The sequence below is a fragment of the Salmo salar genome, chromosome 21 (assembly GCF_965601325.2).
Source record: "Salmo salar chromosome 21, fSalSal1, whole genome shotgun sequence".
In the NCBI taxonomy this organism is placed as follows: domain Eukaryota; kingdom Metazoa; phylum Chordata; class Actinopteri; order Salmoniformes; family Salmonidae; genus Salmo; species Salmo salar.
This window is the reverse complement of record NC_138311.1, coordinates 2,967,006-2,986,356: the sequence shown is the minus strand read 5'-3', so window position 1 is coordinate 2,986,356 and position 19,351 is coordinate 2,967,006. Positions and strand designations below refer to the sequence as shown.

General features: G+C 41.0%; 1 long non-coding RNA gene across 1 annotated transcript; it reads right to left on the bottom strand.

Moving 5' to 3' along the window:
- Positions 1-3,013: 3,013 nt before the first annotated feature.
- Positions 3,014-5,132, bottom strand: LOC123729577 (uncharacterized). The gene is made up of 4 exons (XR_014381985.1): positions 4,524-5,132; positions 3,520-3,658; positions 3,330-3,410; positions 3,014-3,178 (listed from the first exon to the last, which is right to left on the bottom strand). It is a non-coding gene; the product is annotated as an uncharacterized LOC123729577 (long non-coding RNA).
- Between the last annotated feature and the right edge of the window lie 14,219 nt (positions 5,133-19,351).

Genomic DNA, 19,351 nt, shown 5'->3' with positions numbered 1-19,351 from the left:
CCTCTACATTTGCAATGACCTCAATTCATTTTGACCATTGCGAAAATGATGACATTTAGAAAAGTCCCAGAGTCACAAAACTAGGTGCATTGAAACCACCTCAGCCCATAGCGACGGACCCTAAAGTTTCTGTCCGATAGCTCATTCAGGGACCCCGTAGCAATGCCCGGAAACAGTGGATTTTCAGCACTAATTAACCCTTTCACACGTACCATCACACGGGGTGTGATCGTTCTACAGTGGTCCCTGAAGCGTACGATCACACCCCGTGTGATTAGAACACTAATTTAGAATGCTCATTTAGAACGGCCAGTTTCGAATGACGCAACAATCAACATTTGAGCTGGCCACACTTTTTTCAGAAACTATTTACACAAACAGTCCTTACGTAAACTATACCATGAATTAGCTAATAGCAATTACTATGTACAATTATTGAAAGTAATCCGACAATTAGTTTCAGCGCGCAGCTGGCCACACTTTTTTCAGAAACTATTTACACAAACACAGTCCTTACAAAGTTATGTCCAGAATGTGAGCAGTTTATTTTTGGATGCAATGTTCAGATATTCACAGAAGTATCTATAGCATAACACAATCATCCTAACCGGAAAAATGTAGGCTACATTTGTCCTAGCGCTGAGGAAAGATTGACGCAACACAAGCGGTCATATTTTCTAACTCTCGGCTGACATAAACTACACTATGAATTAGCTAATAGCAATTACTATGTACAATTAATCACATCACAGGTTTGCTCACCGTTGATCAAAATAATTGAGTAAAACACTTTCTAGAAATCGAAAGTAATCCGACGATTAGTTTCAGCGCGCAGCCATGCATTTTTTTCCTCACAGAAACCGAAGATAATAACAGACAAGATGAGTTCGGTCTGTTTATAGTATGCACGTTGAAGGGGTGTGTCTACTGTCGTTCACATCCCACCATTCATTTCCAGAAGTCCTCAAAAAATTTGTGAACTCTTACTCACCTCATTTTGTTATAACATCTTTGGTCAGACGATTACGTGAAACCCAGAATGCATTGTATGTCAACAAACATGGCTCCATACACATAGCTGGAATTAGCTTAGCTCATCATAATCAGTATAACCTTCAAATAAGTATTTTACACACATAATATGTGCCCATTACAATCTATGCAAGAATCGGAATGCATGATTTGTCACCTAGAATTGAAAACATGTGAATAAGACAGTAAATACACAAATAATTACCACACAAAACATTTTCTGATGGTGATTTATTGATACAAGTGACGCATGCCGGCAGTCAATCACGTACCCTCTCACTCTGAGCCATTCAGTGTTGTTGTTTATGTATGTAGCTAGTGAGCTAAGCTGTAGCATTAGCAATGTCTTTCAAAAGGAGACAACTCACAAATGTGGAAATTCTGGAGATTTTTTTAAATTCTGACAATGAGTCTGAGTATGAAAGTCAGGAATCAGATTGTGACAGTGACAGTGAGGAGCTGCCCCCCAACCTTGTAGCCATTGAGAACCCTGAATCTGAGGTTCCCTTGTCCACTGACGAAGTACCAGGTCCCTTTGAAGATGCTGGTGGTGATGGAGGCAGACCGACAGTGGATGAAGTACAAGAGTTCTGTGGTAGCTGGAAGGCCGCCAGCCATTTCACCCCTCCTGGCCCTGCTGTTTGCTTTGACGAGTCCCAGTCTGGAGTGCAACGCCCCTTGCCATTTCCAACTGAGGCAGAGTGCTTCAAGTTGTTTCTGACAGAGGAGCTCGTGGGAAACATAGTACAGGAGACCAATCGCTATGCCTTGGAGCTACAGGAGAAGAGAGAGCCAGGAGTGAGGGGGAAACTCGCTAAATGGGTGACAACCACAATTAGTGAAATGTATACCTTCCTGGTGACAGTCCTCCTCATGGGGATAGTAAAGAAGAACTCCCTAAGAGACTACTGGAGCACAGATCCTATGTTTGCAACTCCCTTCTTTGCCACCCTCTTTTCCCAAGACCGCTTCCTAATTCTGCTGCGATGCCTGCATTTCGTCAACAATGCTACTGCCATCCTAAGTGACCCGTTATACAAAATAAGAATTGTTCTTATCAGCCTGACATCAGCATTTGGTCGGGTCTTTGTGCCATACAAGGACCTATGCATTGATGAGTCCCTGATGTTATGGAAAGGTAGGCTGGCGTTCCGTCAATATATTCCCTCCAAAAGGCACAGGTTTGGGGTCAAGTTCTTTGTCATGTGCGACGTGAAGACAGGATATGTCCTGGATATTATAGTGTACACAGGGTCTACCACTGACATCAAACATTATGAGGGGCTTGGGGTGTCTGGGTCCGTGGTGATGACCATGCTGGCTCCTCATCTCGGCAAGGGACACACTTTGTACGTGGACAATTGGTACAGCAGTCCCACACTCTTCCAGCATCTGCTCTCCAACAGCACAGGGGCCTGTGGCACAGTCAGGTCGAACAGGAAGGGGATGCCGGCATTCGGATGCAGGAAGATGCAGAGAGGGGAGGTGGAGTTCCAGGAGAACGGTCAACAGCTGGCAGTAAAGTGGCATGACAAAAGAGACGTCCATGTCCTCTCCACTGTCCATACAGCAACCATGTCGGCCACAGGGAAGGTGGACCGCCTGACGGGACAGAGAAAGATAAAACCAGATTGTGTGCTAGACTATAACCTCAAAATGGGGGCCGTGGATAAGGCGGACATGATAAACAGCTTTGTGGAATGCACTCGGAAAACGACCAAGTGGTATAAGAAGATATTTTTCCAGCTGATCGACACTGCTGTCCTCAACGGCAGCATAGTTCACCGCCAACTAACAGGTGAGATGATTACTGAACAAGGTATTTTTGTAATTGGATGTACAGTTCACATACAAATCCATTATGCAATTACAGTGACAATATCTCACCAACCTACCCACTGCCTCATCATCCTCTAACTTTCCTCATCCTCCCCACTCCCTCATAGGTAAAGTAATTACCTACCAAAAATACAGAGAGAACCTCATGAGAGAGCTGTTGGAGGAGCACCACACCCCTCGGCGCCCCTCCACTGGGGGTCGCCCTGCTTTAGACAATCCCCTACGCCTCACTGCACGGCATTTTCCCTGCAAAGTCCCTCAAACTGCTGCTCAAGGTAGTCGCACACGGAGGCACTGCAAAGTCTGCCTGTCTGGCGCCAGGAGAAGTAAGCAGAGGAAGATGACAAAATACATGTGTTTAGCTTGTGATACACCTCTATGTATTTCACCATGCTTTGAGGAGTATCACATGCTCAAGCATTATTGAGCACATCTGCAGCAATAAGTGACTGACTGACCTGACAGGTGACTTGACAGGTGACCTGCCATGATACTATGCCTTTAGAGGTGGGGGTGGAAATGCAGTTGTTGTTCAGTCACTGCATGAATATTAAATATGGGTTATGCATATTCAATTTTTTGTCCTCTAGTAAAACAAGTTGTTGTTGAACCAACTACCAATACTTCAATAAAATAGACGACTATTACATATTGGCCTATGTGTTTTCTTGCTGTGTTTCCATCCAGTAAAACTGTTAAGGAGAGAACGTTAGCATACAAAAGCTGTCCTCAATCTTCAGCTCGAAAGATGTCCAGTTATGATATTGGCAAATACTGTTTGTGGTTTCTGAAAGTACAGAATAAAGAGGAATTATTAATTAGAATACAATATAAGGATATAGCAATAAAACAATATTACAAATAACATAATAAACACAGCTATAAAAATAGTTTATTGCATTGACAAAATCACAGATTTGAGTTATAACAGTAAGAAACTAACTTTTGAGCTCCACAAGGGGGCAAAGCAGGGCAGAACAGAGCCATGCTGAATAGACCAAATAAACAAACCATGGTCATATGTTTTATTTTATTTAACTAGGCAAGTCATTTAACAGCAAATTATTATTTACCTATGATGGCCTACACCGGCCAAACTCGGACAACGCTGGGCCAATTGTGCGCTGCCCTATGGGACTCCCAATCACAGCCAGTTGTGATACAGCCTGGATTTGAACCAGGGTGTCTGTAGTGATGCCTCTAGCACTGAGATGCAGTGCCTTTGAGCGCTGCGCCACTAGGGAGTCATAAGGCCATGTAGCTTCAAAATACAACACAAGCTAATACTTCTCCGACGCAACTAGCATTGTTTTACAGAGCTAATAGAAGAATGTAGCTAGCTACCTAAGCACGATTGAATATACCACCATGAAGGTGGGCCTCCCTGTGGCTCAATTGGTAGAGCATGGTGTTTGCAATGGTGTTTGCAACGCCAGGGTTGTGGGTTCGATTCCCACAGGGGGCCAGTACGGAAGAAAAAAAAAACGTATGAAATGTATTCATTCACTACTGTAAGTCGCTCTGGATAAGAGCGTCTGCTAAATGACTAAAATGTAAAGTTATAAAATGAGTAACGTCCCCTCGCTTATAAGAAGTATACATTATTCTCGCTACGGCATACGGAAACTATTATAACGTAATAAGGCACTTACTTAGAAACGCAGCATGGATTTGAACCAGGGAGTCTGTAGTGATGTCTCTAGCACCGTGCTGTGCCTTTGACCCCGTGCTGTGCCTTTGACCGCTGCGCCACTAGGGAGTCATAAGGCCATGTAGCTTCAAAATACAACACAAGATAATACTTCTCTGACGCAATTAGCATTGTTTTACAGAGCTGATAGAAAAATGTAGCTAGCTACCTAAGCACGATTGAATATAACATAAAGGTTATAAAATGAGTAACGTTACCTCACGTGTCCGCGGTTATAAAGAATATACACAAATCTATTATGCTCCATACATACAGTACGCTACAATAGAAACGACATACATAAACTATTACAACGTAATAATGCACTTACTTTGATAGAAACGCACACATTTCCAAAGTTATTATTAGTAACGAAAACAATGAGGGCAACAGATGGAAAATGTGAACACGTGTGCAGATCCTGTTCTGACGGGAGATTAGCAAATGTCTGCAGACTTGAACTGCACAAACAATTGGAAAGTGCTTGGGGAATTTTGTCCGGGTCAGAAATGTCCCAAAAATTAAATTGTCCGCAAAAGTAAAAATGACTATTTTTATGTGAATGAATGAGGAGGCGGAACACACCTAAATTCAAACTGTTCTTAGAAAAGTTGAAACAGCCTATAAATAAAAACAGTCTGCGTGCTTTGGTTTGAGGGCAGCGCGGATTAAATGCACTGTTACGTAACAATCACATTCTGGAATGGAGAGAACATTCTAACATCACGTGCACAAAAAAACTCACGCTGTGGCAACCGTTAGAGATATTTGGAACTCACGCGTGAAAGGGTTAAGGTCGCTGCTCAGGCTCTGAATTACCTTTCTAGCCAATCCTCGGGATTCAGTGTCGCCTCAGCTAGGCCTACACGTAATGTCAGAACTGGACCCACAGCTAGAACGTAACTATGTGTTTTAAGTTTTTATTATGGTTTAAATAGAAGGCGCTGTGAATTTTGGTCCTGTTTTTAATGAGGTATTTACCATCGCCAAATGGACATGCTGAAATCAACACCAATGAGCGATGGAGAAGAACCGCTATCACTGCCCGGCCATCCCGAGTTCAACGGGCCAGTCAATTGGGCATTTCTGCAGTATATTTGAGCATGTCAAATTCGTGATGGTAAATTCCCATTGTAAGACATTGCAAATGGACAGTACATTTCCAATGTTTTTAAAAGGGGATTTACCATCACCAAGTGGACATGTTGAAATCAACATAATGACCGATGGAGAGGAACCACTATCACTGCCTGGCCATCTGAGTTCAATGGGACAGTCAATTGGGCATTTCTGCATTATATTAGAGCAAGTAAAATTTGTGATTTTAAATGCCCATTTTAAGACATTGCAAAGGGACAGCCGTGCAACTGGTGATCTGAACGGGTTACCAGGAGCAAATAAAAAAAATGGTTTTAATGCCTTTAGGGGTGTGCAAGGGGTCCATGGCCGGGTAGGGAGCACCCCCCACCCGTGCCCATCTAATAGAGTCCCACTTCTCTCTCATTGCACCAAATTCTTACTTCCTATGATCAAACATGACAAATAGACCTTCTAGGTTGATTCAGGGCTTAACATACTGATATATATCATTTGGTAAGTATAAATGCCATTTGGACATTTCTTATGCCATTTGTACATGGTTCACTGACTTTTGACTTCCTATGATCATATATTGCAAATGGACAAAACATAGGCCTTATGGACAAACTCAATAAAATAAGACAAAGATATGTTCATATGGTTGTTATATATGCATAATTGACAAAACAAAATTTAAAAAAATTAAAACGGTTCAGAAATCCATTTTTTTAGAGGGGGTTGTAATTAAAAAATACAATAATTTAACCCTTGGGTCTTGACTTTGTGTCCATTTGCAATATGAAAATCTATGGTGGAGCGCGCTCGCCATCTTTGGGATATGACACTTGGCATTTGCCATAAGGTTTGGATGAAGTGCCATCCATTTGAGTGATATTTGCGACTGTGTATATATTTTTATTTTACGTTTATTAAACTAGGCAAGTCAGTGAAGAACAAATTCTTATTTTCAATGACGGCCTAGGAACAGTGGGCTAACTGCCTTGTTCAAGGGGCAGAACAACAGATTTTTTACCTTGTCAGCTCAGGGATTCGATCTTGCAACCTTTCAGTTACTAGTCCAATGCTCTAACCACTAACCTGCCGCCCCAATGTCTTATGTTTTGCCCAATAGCAATAAGTTGCCATTCATTATTTTACTATTTTTACGAATAAAACCCCCTCCTGAGGAAATCCTCTTCAGACCATAAAAACCTCAGCGTAAGCTAAGTTTGCAATGGTTGTTGAATTCCTAACCATACCACGTGGAGCATTAGCTACACGGCTGGAAATGCTTAAACTCTGAGACTATCGATCCCTACAGAATAAGAGCAAATCTTAGGTACTAATTACTAGTCTGCAGCTAGAAATGATGTAAACCTGGGACGAGAATACCGACAATCGCCAAAACATCTATTCTATGAGAACATTTCCGAAATGGTACTCTGAAGTATCGATTCTAACCACGAAAGACTTCAGGGAAACAGAACGAGAGAGAGAGAGAGAGACACTCGGATGAACTCTCCAGCAGAGGGACCGGATTCCAACAGAGATCACGACAACACACTGGGCGTAAATATATATTGATTGCAATTATTCCCGAATGAGTGAGCGTTCATGTGCAAAAGATTAGCATTCCAATTAATATAATTATCAACTGTGTGTAGTGATCCCTTTTGTCTTTCCCGCTTCTTTCTAAGTCCACACCCACTTCCAATTGTCCACCAAGCCGTCATATCGGCTTAGCCCACTAGGGAATCTTCCCTATCATTTGTTAGTAACCAATATCTACTGTTTGTTTGTTTATGCATTTCTGTGATTATTTAGTTACTTAGTAAATAAATGATTAAGCCAATTGGTGTATGGATGATTTATAGTAAAGGCTGGGTTTGTGCAGATAAACAACATTTTATGACGTTTGGAATGAAACTGACGTGAGGTAAAGAATAATTGATTAATAGAAGACTAATTGATCAGATATTTTAATATCTGAAGGGTTATATTCGGAAAAGTATAACTTTATAATCTGAAGATATTCCGTGGCGCCCTGATTTCCTTGTTAATTACATTTACATGATTAGTTTAATAACATAATAAAATTAGAGAGAATTGATAGAATAACAGTCTTCACTTTTAATGATGCCAAAGACACGACAATGTCAAATCCATTAAATTAAAGTCAAACTGAAAAATGTTTGCATCTGGGCAAGTACATGTATGTCCTTTGTAAAAACCTTGAATCTATAGAGTTGTTTGTTAAAGATTATTACATTGTAAGTACAATGTAACTAAAATGGTTGCACCTTAAAACTTCTCTAGGGTAGGGGGCAGTATTTTGACGTCCGGATGAAAGGCGTGCCCAAATTAAACTGCCTGCTACTCCGACTCAGAAGGTAGGATATGCATATTATTAGTCGATTTGGATAGAAAACACTCTGAAGTTTCTAAAACTGTTTGAATGATGTCTGTGAGTATAACAGAACTCATATGGCAAGCAAAACCCTGAGAAAAATCCAGCCAGGAAGTTGAAAATCTGAGGCTTGTAGTTTTTTTAATTGATTCCCTATTCAAACTAGAGTGACTTAGGGGTCATTTTGCAGTTCCTAAGGCTTCCACTAGATGTCAACAGTCTTTAGAACGTTGTTACAGGCTTCTACTGTGACTTGGAAGGGAATGACAGTCATTTCAACCATTAGATCATTAATGCGCGTGGCCGTCAGCGCGAGGTACTTGCTTTTTCCTTTCTGAAGACAAAGGATTTGTCCGGTTGGAATATTATCGAAGATGTATGATAAAAACATCCTAAAGATTGATGCTATACATCGTTTGTTATGTTTCTACAAACTGTAGTATAACTTTTTGGACTTTTCGTCTCAACAAAATGCGCGAGCATGGCGCATTTGGATAACTCGACTGGACGAGCGAACAAAATGGAGGTATTTGGACATAAATATGGAGTTTAGCGAACAAAACAAACATTTATTTTTGAAGTGGGAGTCCTGGGAGTGCATTCTGACGAAGATCAGCAAAGGTAAGTGAAGATTTATAATACTATTTCTGACTTTTTTTGACTCCAGAACTTGGCGGGTAACTGTATAGCTTGCTTTGATGGCTGTACTCAGAATATTGAAAAATGTGCTTCCGCCGTAAAGCTATTTTAAAATCTGACACAGCGGTTGCATTAACCTCTCTAGGCTAGGCGGGACAAATTCGTCCCACCTACGTAACAGCCACTGCTATCCTGTGGCGCGATTTTCAAAACCTTAAAAATCCTATTACTTCAATTTCTCAAACATATGACTATTTTACAGCCATTTAAAGACAAGACTCTCGTTAATCTAACCACACTGTCCGATTTCAAAAAGGCTTTACAACGAAAGCAAAACATTAGATTATGTCAGCAGAGTACCAAGCCAGAAATAATCAGACACCCATTTTTCAAGCCAGCATATAATGTCACCAAAACCCAGAAGACAGCTAAATGCAGCACTCACCTTTGATGATCTTCATCAGATGACAACCCTAGGACATTATGTTATACAATAGATGCATGTTTTGTTCAATCAAGTTCATATTTATATCAAAAACCAGCTTTTTACATTAGCATGTGACGTTCAGAACTAGCATACCCCCCGCAAACTTCCGGGGAATTCGCTAACATTTTACTAAATTACTCACGATAAACGTTCACAAAAAGCATAACAATTATTTTAAGAATTATAGATACAGACCTCCTCTATGCACTCGATATGTCCGATTTTAAAATAGCTTTTTGGTGAAAGCACATTTTGCAATATTCTAAGTACATAGCCCAGGCATCACGGGCTCGCTATTTAGACACCCGGCAAGTTTAGCACTCACCATAATCATATTTACTATTATAAAAGTTTGATTACCTTTTGTTGTCTTCGTCAGAATACACACCCAGGACTGCTACTTCAATAACAAATGTTGGTTTGGTCCAACATATATCCATCGTTATATCCGAATAGCGGCGTTTTGTTCGTGCGTTCCAGACACTATCCGAAATAGTAAAGAAATGTCGCGCGCATGGCGCAATTCGTGACAATAAAATTCGAAGTATTCCATTACCGTACTTCGAAGCATGTCAACCGCTGTTTAAAATCAATTTTTACGACATTTTTCTCGTAGAAAAGCGATAATATTCCGACAGGGAATCTCCTTTTCGGCAAACAGAGGAAAAAATCCCAAAGGCGGGGGCGGTCGGGGTCACGCGCATAAGCCAGTGTCCCTTGATCGGCCACTTGAGAAAGGCGATAATGTGTTTCAGCCTGGGGCTGGAATGACGACATTCTGTTTTTTCCCGGGCTCTGAGAGCCTATGGAAGACGTGGGAAGTGTCACGTTAGAGCAGAGATCCTTAGTAAATGATAGAGATGGAAAACAAGTTCAAGAAATGGTCAGACAGGCCACTTCCTGTAAAGGAATCTCTCAGGTTTTGACCTGCCATTTGAGTTCTGTTATACTCACAGACACCATTCAAACAGTTTTAGAAAATTTAGGGTGTTTTCTATCCATATGTAATAAGTATATGCATATTCTAGTTACTGGGTAGGAGTGGTAACCAGATTAAATCGGGTATGTTTTTTATCCAGCCGTGTCAATACTGCCCCCTAGCCCTAACAGGTTAAGGAGAAGTGTATCTATAATTCTTTCAATATATCACGTCCTGACCAGTAAAAGGGGTTGTTTGTTATTATAGTTTGGTCAGGGCGTGGCAGGGGGTGTTTGTTTAGGGTGTTTCGGGGTGTTTTGGTTTATGTTCTTGTTAGTGTATTTCTATGTTTGTTCTATTTGTTCTATTTCTATGCGTAGTTTATTGGGTTGACCTTATATTTGAGGCAGCTCTTCCTCGTTGCCTCTAATTGAAGGTCTTATTTAACCTGTTATGGCTAGGAGGCAGTATTTTCACGGCTGGATAAAAAACGTACCCGATTTAATCTGGTTACTACTCTTGCCCAGTAACTAGAATATGCATATAATTATTGGCTTTGGATAGAAAACACTCCACAGTTTCTAAAACTGTTTGAATGGTGTCTGTGAGTATAACAGAACTCAAATGGCAGGTCAAAACCTGAGAGATTCCTTTACAGGAAAGTGGCCTGTCTGACCATTTCTTGAACTTCTTTGCCATCTCTATCTTTTACAAAGGATCTCTGCTCTAACGTGACACTTCCTACATCTTCCATGGGCGCTCAGAGCCCGGGAAAAACCTGAATGTCGTCATCCCAGCCCCAGGCTGAAACACATTATCGCCTTTCTCAAGTGGCCGATCAAGGGACTGTGGGCTTAGGCGCGTGCCCTGGCCGACCCCGTCTTTGTGATTTTTCCTCTATTTGCCGAAAAGGAGATTCCCGGTCGGAATATTATCGCTTTTTTACGAGATAAATTGCATAAAAATTGATTTTAAACAGCGGTTGACATGCTTCGAAGTACGGTAATGGAATATTTAGAATTTTTTTGTCACGAATTGTGCCATCTGCGCGACCCTGATTTACCATTTCGGATAGTGTCTGGGACGCACGAACAAAACGCCGCTATTCGGATATAACGATGGATTATTTTGGACCAAACCAACATTTGTTATTGAAGTAGCAGTCCTGGGAGTGCATTCTGACGAAGACAACAAAAGGTAATCAAACTTTTATAATAGTAAATCTGATTTTGGTGAAGGCTAAACTTGCCGGGTGTCTAAATAGCTAGCCCGTGATGGGTGGGCTATCTACTGAGAATATTGCAAAATGTGCTTTCACCGAAAAGCTATTTTAAAATCGGACATATCGAGTACATAAAGGAGTTCTGTATCTATAATTCTTAAAATAATTGTTATGCTTTTTGTGAACGTTTATCGTGAGTAATTTAGTAAATTGTTAGCAAATTCTCCGGAAGTTTGCGGGGGGTATGCTAGTTCTGAACGTCACATGCTAATGTAAAAAGCAGTTTTTTTTATATAAATATGAACTTGATTGAACAAAACATGCATGTATTGTATAACATAATGTCCTAGGTGTGTCATCTGATGAAGATCATCAAAGGTTAGTGCTGCATTTAGCTGTCTTCTGGATGTTTGTGACATTATATGCTAGCTTGAAAAATGGGTGTGTGATTATTTCTGGCTTGGTACTCTGCTGACATAATCTAATGTTTTGCTTTCGTTGTAAAGCCTTTTTGAAAATCGGACAGTGTGGTTAGATAAAGGAGAGTCTTGTCTTTAAAATGCTGTGAAATAGTCATATGTTTGAAAAATTGAAGTTTTTGTATTTTTGAGGAATTTGTAATTCGCGCCACGCCTATCATTGGATATTGTAGCAGGTGTTCCGCTAGCGGAACGTCTAGATGTAAGAGGTTAATAGAGGTGTTTTTGTCATGGGATTTGTGGGTAGTTGTTTCTCTGTATAGTCATTTTGTCTTTACGAGACTGTTTTTTTCGTCATTGTTTTGTTTAAGTGTTTTGTATCACCTTTCTTTATAAATAAAGAAGAAGATGAGCACTTACATTCCCGCTGCATTTTGGTCCACTCCATACGACGAACGTGACAGAACTACCCACCACCAATGGACCAAGCAGCGGAGGATGGAGCAGCAAAGGTATTTGGAATCGTGGACATGGGAGGAAATTTTGGACGTGGCAGGACCTTTGCACCAGGCTGGGGAGTACCGGCGACCTAAGGAGGAGCTGGAGGCGGCCAAGGCAGAACGGTGTCATTATGAGGCATTATACGCACAGATTGACAAGTGTGAGAGGCAGTCCCAATAAACATTTTTGGGGGGGCACACGGGAAGAGTGGCTAGGTCAGGTAATAGACCCAAGCCAACTCCCCGTGCTTATTATGGGGAGCAGCAGATCAAGAGAGCACCGTGCTATGCGGAAGTGCGCACGATCTCGCCCATGCGCACGCAGAGTCCGGTGCGAGCGATCCCAGCGCCTCGCAAGTGCCGTGCTAGAGTGAGCACTCAGCCAGAAGGGGTTGTGTGCTCCAGACCTCCAGTGCTTACTCATGGCCCAGTGTATCCAGTTTCCCGCTCCTCGCACTAGCCTTGTGGCGCGTGTCCCTAGTCTGGCGCCTCCAAAGCCAGCACCACGCACTAGGCTTCCAGTGCGTCAGCCCAGTCCAGTACATCCTGTTCCTGCTCCTCGCACTAGCCTTGGGGTGCGTGTCTCCAGTCTGGTACCTCCAGTACCAGCACCACGCACTAGGCTTCCAGTGCGTCAGCCCAGTCCAGTACGTCCTGTTCCAGCTCCTCGCACTAGCCTTGTGGTGCGTGTCTCCAGTCTGGTACCTCCAGTACCAGCCCCACGCACTAGGCTTCCAGTGCGCAGTCCCCGTCCAGAGCTTCCGACGACAGTTCCCCGTCCAGAGCTTCTGGCGACAGTTCCCCGTCCAGAGCTTCCGTTGTTTTGTATCACGTTTCTTTATAAATAAAGAAGAAGATGAGCACTTACATTCCCGCTGCGTTTTGGTCCACTCCGTACGACGAACGTGACACAATAACTGTTGTAAAGTTTATCAATGTTTATGATGAGTATTTTTGTAAATTGATGTGCTCATTCACTGGAAATTTTGGAGGCAATACATTTTCTGAACATCACGCGCCAATGTAAAATGGGGTTTTTGGATATAAATATGAACTTGATCGAGCAAAACATACATGTATTTTGTAACATTGAGTCCTGGGAGTGCCATCTGATGAAGATCATCAAAGGTTAGTGATTCATTTTAGCTGTATTTCTGTTTTTTGTGACGCCTCTCCTTGCTTGGAAAATGGCTGTGTGGTTTTTCTTGTCAAGGTGAAGTGCTAACATAATCTAATATTATGCTTTCGCCGTAAAGCCTTTTTGAAATCGGACAATGTGGTTGGATTAATGAGAAACTTATCTTTAAAATGGGATATAATAGTTGTATGTTTGAGAAATTTGAATTATGAGATTTTTGTCGTTTTGAATTTGGCCCCCTGCTATTTTTATTTATTTATTTATTTATTTTTATTTATTTATTTATTTATTTCACCTTTATTTAACCAGGTAGGCAAGTTGAGAACAAGTTCTAATTTACAATTGCGACCTGGCCAAGATAAAGCAAAGCAGTTCCACAACATACAAAAACAGAGTTACACATGGAGTAAAACAACATACAATCAATGAAGTATTAGAAAAAAATAAGACTATATAAAATGTGAGCAAATGATGTGAGATAAGGGAGGTAAAGGCAAAAAAAGGCCATGGTGGCAAAGTAAATAAAGTATAGCAAGTAAAACACTGGAATGGTAGATTTGTAGTTTGAAAAAAGTTCAAAGTTAAAATATAAATAATATGGTGCAAAGGAGCAAAATAAATACAGTAGGGGAAGAGGTAGTAGTTTGGGCTAAATTATAGATGGGCTATGTACAGGTGCAGTGATCTGGGAGCTGCTCTGATAGCTGGTGCTTAAAGCTAGTGAGGGAGATAAGTGTTTCCAGTTTCAGAGATTTTTGTAGTTCGTTCCAGTCATTGGCAGCAGAGAACTGGAAGGAGAGACGACCAAAGGAGGAGTTGGCTTTAGGTTGTGACCAGAGAGATATACCTGCTGGAGCGCGTGCTACAGGTGGGTGCTGCTATGGTGACCAGTGAGCGGAGATAAGGGGGGACTTTACCTAGCAGGGTCTTGTAGATGACCTGGAGCCAATGTGTTTGGCGACGATTATGAAGCGAAGGCCAGCCAACGAGAGCGTACAGGTCGCAGTGGTGGGTAGTATATGGGGCTTTGGTGACAAAACGGATGGCACTGTGATAGACTGCATCCAGCTTGTTGAGTAGGGTATTGGAGGCTATTTTGTAAATGACATCGCCGAAGTCGAGGATTGGTAGGATGGTCAGTTTTACGAGGGTATGTTTGGCAGCATGAGTGAAGGATGCTTTGTTGCGAAATAGGAAGCCAATTCTAGATTTAACTTTGGATTGGAGATGATTGATGTGAGTCTGGAAGGAGAGTTTACAGTCTAACCAGACACCTAGGTATTTGTAGTTGTCCACAAATTCTAAGTTTAGAACCGTCCAGAGAAGTGATGCTGGACAGGCGGGCAGGTGCAGGCAGCGATCGTTTGAAGAGCATGCATTTAGTTTTACCTGTGTTTAGGAGCAGTTGGAGACCACGGAAGGAGAGTTGAATGGCATTGAAGCTCGTCTGGAGGGTTGTTAACCTGTTAGGGCTAGGGGGCAGTATTTACACGGCCGGATAAAAAACGTACCCGATTTAATCTGGTTATTACTACTGCCCAGAAACTAGAATATGCATATAATTATTGGCTTTGGATAGAAAACACCCTAAAGTTTCTAAAACTGTTTGAATGGTGTCTGTGAGTATAACAGAACTCATATGGCAGGCAAAAACCTGAGAAGATTCTGTAAAGGAAGTGCCCTCTCTGACCATTCCTTGGGCTTCTTGACTCTCTTTATTGAAAACTTAGGATCTTTTCTGTAACGTGACACTTCCTACGGCTCCCATAGGCTCTCAGAACCCGGGAAAAAGCTGAATGATGTCTTTGCAGCCCCTGGCTGAAAAACATTAGCGCCTTTGGTAGGTGGTCTATCAGAGGACAATGAGACTGAGGCGCATGCACGAGGCGACCCCATGTTTTTATTTTCTCTGTCTTTGAACTAAAACATGGTTTCCCGGTTGGAATATTATCGATTTTTTTACTAGAAAAATGGCATAAAAATTGATTTTAAACAGCGGTTGACATGCTTCGAAGTACGGTAATGGAATATTTAGAATTTTTTTGTCACGAAACGCGTCGGGCGCGTCACCCTTATTTACCCTTCGGATAGTGTCTTGAACGCACGAACAAAACAGAGGATATTTGAACATAGCTATGGATTATTTGGAACCAAACCAACATTTGTTATTGAAGTAGCAGTCCTGGGAGTGCAGCAAAGGTAATAACATTTTTCTTATAGTAAATCTGACTTTGGTGAGGGCTAAACTTGGTGGGTGTCTAAATAGCTAGCCCTGTGATGCCGGGCTATCTACTCAGAATATTGCAAAATGTGCTTTCACCGAAAAGCTATTTTAAAATCGGACATAGCGAGTGCATAAAGGAGTTCTGTATCTACAATTCTTAAAATAATTGTTATGTTTTTTGTGAACGTTTATCGTGAGTAATTTAGTAAATTCACCGGAAGTTTGCGGGGGTATGCTAGTTCTGAACGTCACATGCTAATGTAAAAAGCTGGTTTTTGATATAAATATGAACTTGATTGAACAAAACATGCATGTATTGTATAACATAATGTCCTAGGATTGTCATCTGATGAAGATCATCAAAGGTTAGTCTGATTATTTCTGGCTGGGTACTCTGCTGACATAATCTAATGTTTTGCTTTCATTGTAAAGCCTTTTTGAAATCGGACAGTGTGGTTAGATTAACGAGAGTCTTGTCTTTAAAATGGTGTAAAATAGTCATATGTTTGAGAAATTGAAGTAATAGCATTAAGGTATTTGAATATCGCGCCACGGGATTACACTGGCTGTTGCGTAGGTGGGACGATTTTGTCCCACCTAGCCCAGAGAGGTTAACACAGTGTCCAAAGAAGGGCCAGAAGTATACAGAATGGTGTCGTCTGCGTAGAGGTGGATCAGAGAATCACCAGCAGCAAGAGCGACATCATTGATGTATACAGAGAAAAGAGTTGGCCCAAGAATTGAACCCTGTGGTACCCCCATAGAGACTGCAGAGGTCCGGACAGCACTGGCTGTTGAATAGTGTGTCCCGCAGTTGGGACAATCACGTCCCACATACCCCAGAGAGGTTAAGTTCTCCTGTTTCCTAAGCTCTTCAGGTTAGCCTGTCTGCGAAGTTTGTTACATTGTAACTACAGAGCAATTATAAAGGTTATACCTTTCTGGGTTTCACTTTACATTAAAGTGGAACACAGTGTTTTAGCAATATTACATCTCATTTAAATCTGTTCACATACACATCCTGGAAGAATGTGATGCCTTTTCTGAAAAGTGACCACTTAGAAATGGTAATTCTAATGTTGTCATACTTTCATAGAATGGTTTGGATTGATGTTGAGTAAAGCATTTGTGAAAATTGTATAGCAATATAGAGTGAAAAATCGTCCGTGCGTTTGGACAATTAATAGACACTGCAGTAGATACAACCTAATAAAAACATCTGTCTTGTCCAAGACCAGAGTCTACACAGACTGGTGCACCATAGCCAATCATAGCTACAGTAGGTCTATATGCAAATAAGCCATTTGTCACATGGTGCCTGCCATCATTCACTTTGAACTGGACTGTGTGATTACAGGCAGTAGCAACAGCACAACTTTAGATCATTAGAAAGCATTCATTAAAGGTCACAAAATACACCTGAATGGGTTTCTACAAATATGAAAATACAACAGGAGTCTTCTTACATTTGGGAACTTTACAGTCCTATTGATCAAACAACCATGAAAAGGTAGGCTCTCTCTCTCCCCGTCAGTTGTCTATGCACATCAACAAGATCAATAACTAATGTTACCCAGAGCGCGATGAGTTAAAATCTAACAAGGGAACAGTAGATAAACCCCTTTCAAACTTTTGAAGCTTGTAGTTGGTCGTCAAAATGTCACTGATAAATGATGGGGATTAGTAGCAGGCTTGCCCTTCTGCAGCTTGCCTGCCAATGCATGCTTGTCCAAACCCATGTTCAGCACAGCTAGTTAGCGAAGTGATTCACATTTCTTATTGGCCAACCACACCTGCATCTCAAGCTGTAGCCACAGAAAAACAATATGGGGGGACAAAGGCAGCCACTCACCAACTCGCCCAATGACATGACGTCTTCCCAGAAGCTAACTAGCTAGCTAAAGTTAGGCTCTGTGTTTTTAGCCCGTTAAATAAATAGCTCTATCAATAGATAAGCTAGCCAATTAGCCATGTTATGACTGACTTGTGATCATTGCCCTTGCTAGTTTGAGTGTATTGAAATTCGTTAGTTTTTGTCCAAAAGTCATTGAATCTCAATCCCGATTGGCTGAAAACAATGTACCAGGACAGCTGTGATTTACAACCTGATAGCAATATTTGTTGCACTAACAAGACATTTTTTGGTGAATTATATTGATCATGCATTGTACTGCATATATTCTGCCAACAATGCCTTACTCTACGTCATGGAATGTTGAGTCAAATATAACCTAGCTTTTAAACCTCTTATGAAGTTGGTTTTGTAAAATAAATTAGGAATTTTGTATTTTTGGCTGATATGATTGCAGATATGAAACAAAGTAATTACAACACTGTCAGTTGAACTTGTTCTTTGGAAGGTACATGATACTTACAAGTATATCCTATGTAACTACATTGTTCTTACATTACACTTGATTCGGTACAGCCTTTGAGCCAGGACATAACATAGAAATAAACACATTGAAAATAAGCAGTGGTTAATGACAGGGTATGCCTTGTTACAGTTGTTGTTACCAGGTACCATGCCCATTTATCAACCCTGACATTACATGTGGATTTGATGGTAGTGGCACCTTTTGTTACATGTAACAGGGTCAGATTTTGGTTTGAGTTATTAACATGGTAATTCACTGGTGACTTTCAAACGTGTAATAACAAAAATCATGAGTTATATAATGGAACAAGGAAATGTGTAATATCATTAATTACACATGTGGAATAACCTTCAGCAAGTGGTGTCATTACACATTACTTGTTTCAATTGTATAATAGCTGATAGCCATATATCCTTATAATCATGTAATTACACAGTAACGCCTATGTAAGTGTAGCGTGGTTCGTTCTGCGTTGTGTACTTTTACTTGGGACACTGCCACAACTGGAATTCTGATGGTTGAATCATTTTTACTTGACCTGCACACGAAGAGACAACACACAATATGTTAGCCCTCGGTGCAGTCACAGCTCTCGGGCACCTAGCTAGTTGAAGGTCAGGCAAAAGAGAACAATAAGAGGGTACGTAAGTACAGATAACCCGCGATGGACCAAACCAAAATATACAAAACTTTTACAATTAGGTGTATTTACAATATAGATATCAAAAAAAAAATTGTACACCGAAAAACAACATTAACTATGCAGCTGTAATTAAATAAAGAAAACAGATTGAATTATTATTATTATTATTGTTATTAACTTATTAACATCCCCTCTTGACCTGGCCTACTTGAACTGTCCTTGTGTGCAACTTGGTGCATAATCTAGGGGAACAACATCACTCTACTACATAAGTACTATGTTGTTACTACAGTTGTTACTGTGTAGTTGCATAGTAATAGGGGCAACTTAAAGTAAAGCATTAGCGAAACTTGCACACACCCCCCCCCCCCCCACCCTTTTGAGATGTCCCTCCTAGCAATGTAAAAACTGCACACATTAATGATCCAGCAAGGATTAAGAAAAATTACCATCTTAGCCCTATTTCAAACACCGCTCCATCCCCGCACTAAAAATATATATACCTTTCTCTTTGGAAAAGTGGGGAAAGAGTGCCATCTGAAACCACACAATGTGCCTTGCCGTTCTTTTGATGCGGTGCGGGTGAATCAGGCCTCTGTTTCATTTTTATTTATTTTATTTCACCTTTATTTAACCAGGTAGGCAAGTTGAGAACAAGTTCTCATTTACAACTACGACCTGGCCAAGATAAAGCAAAGCAGTGTGACACAGACAACAACAGAGTTACACATGGA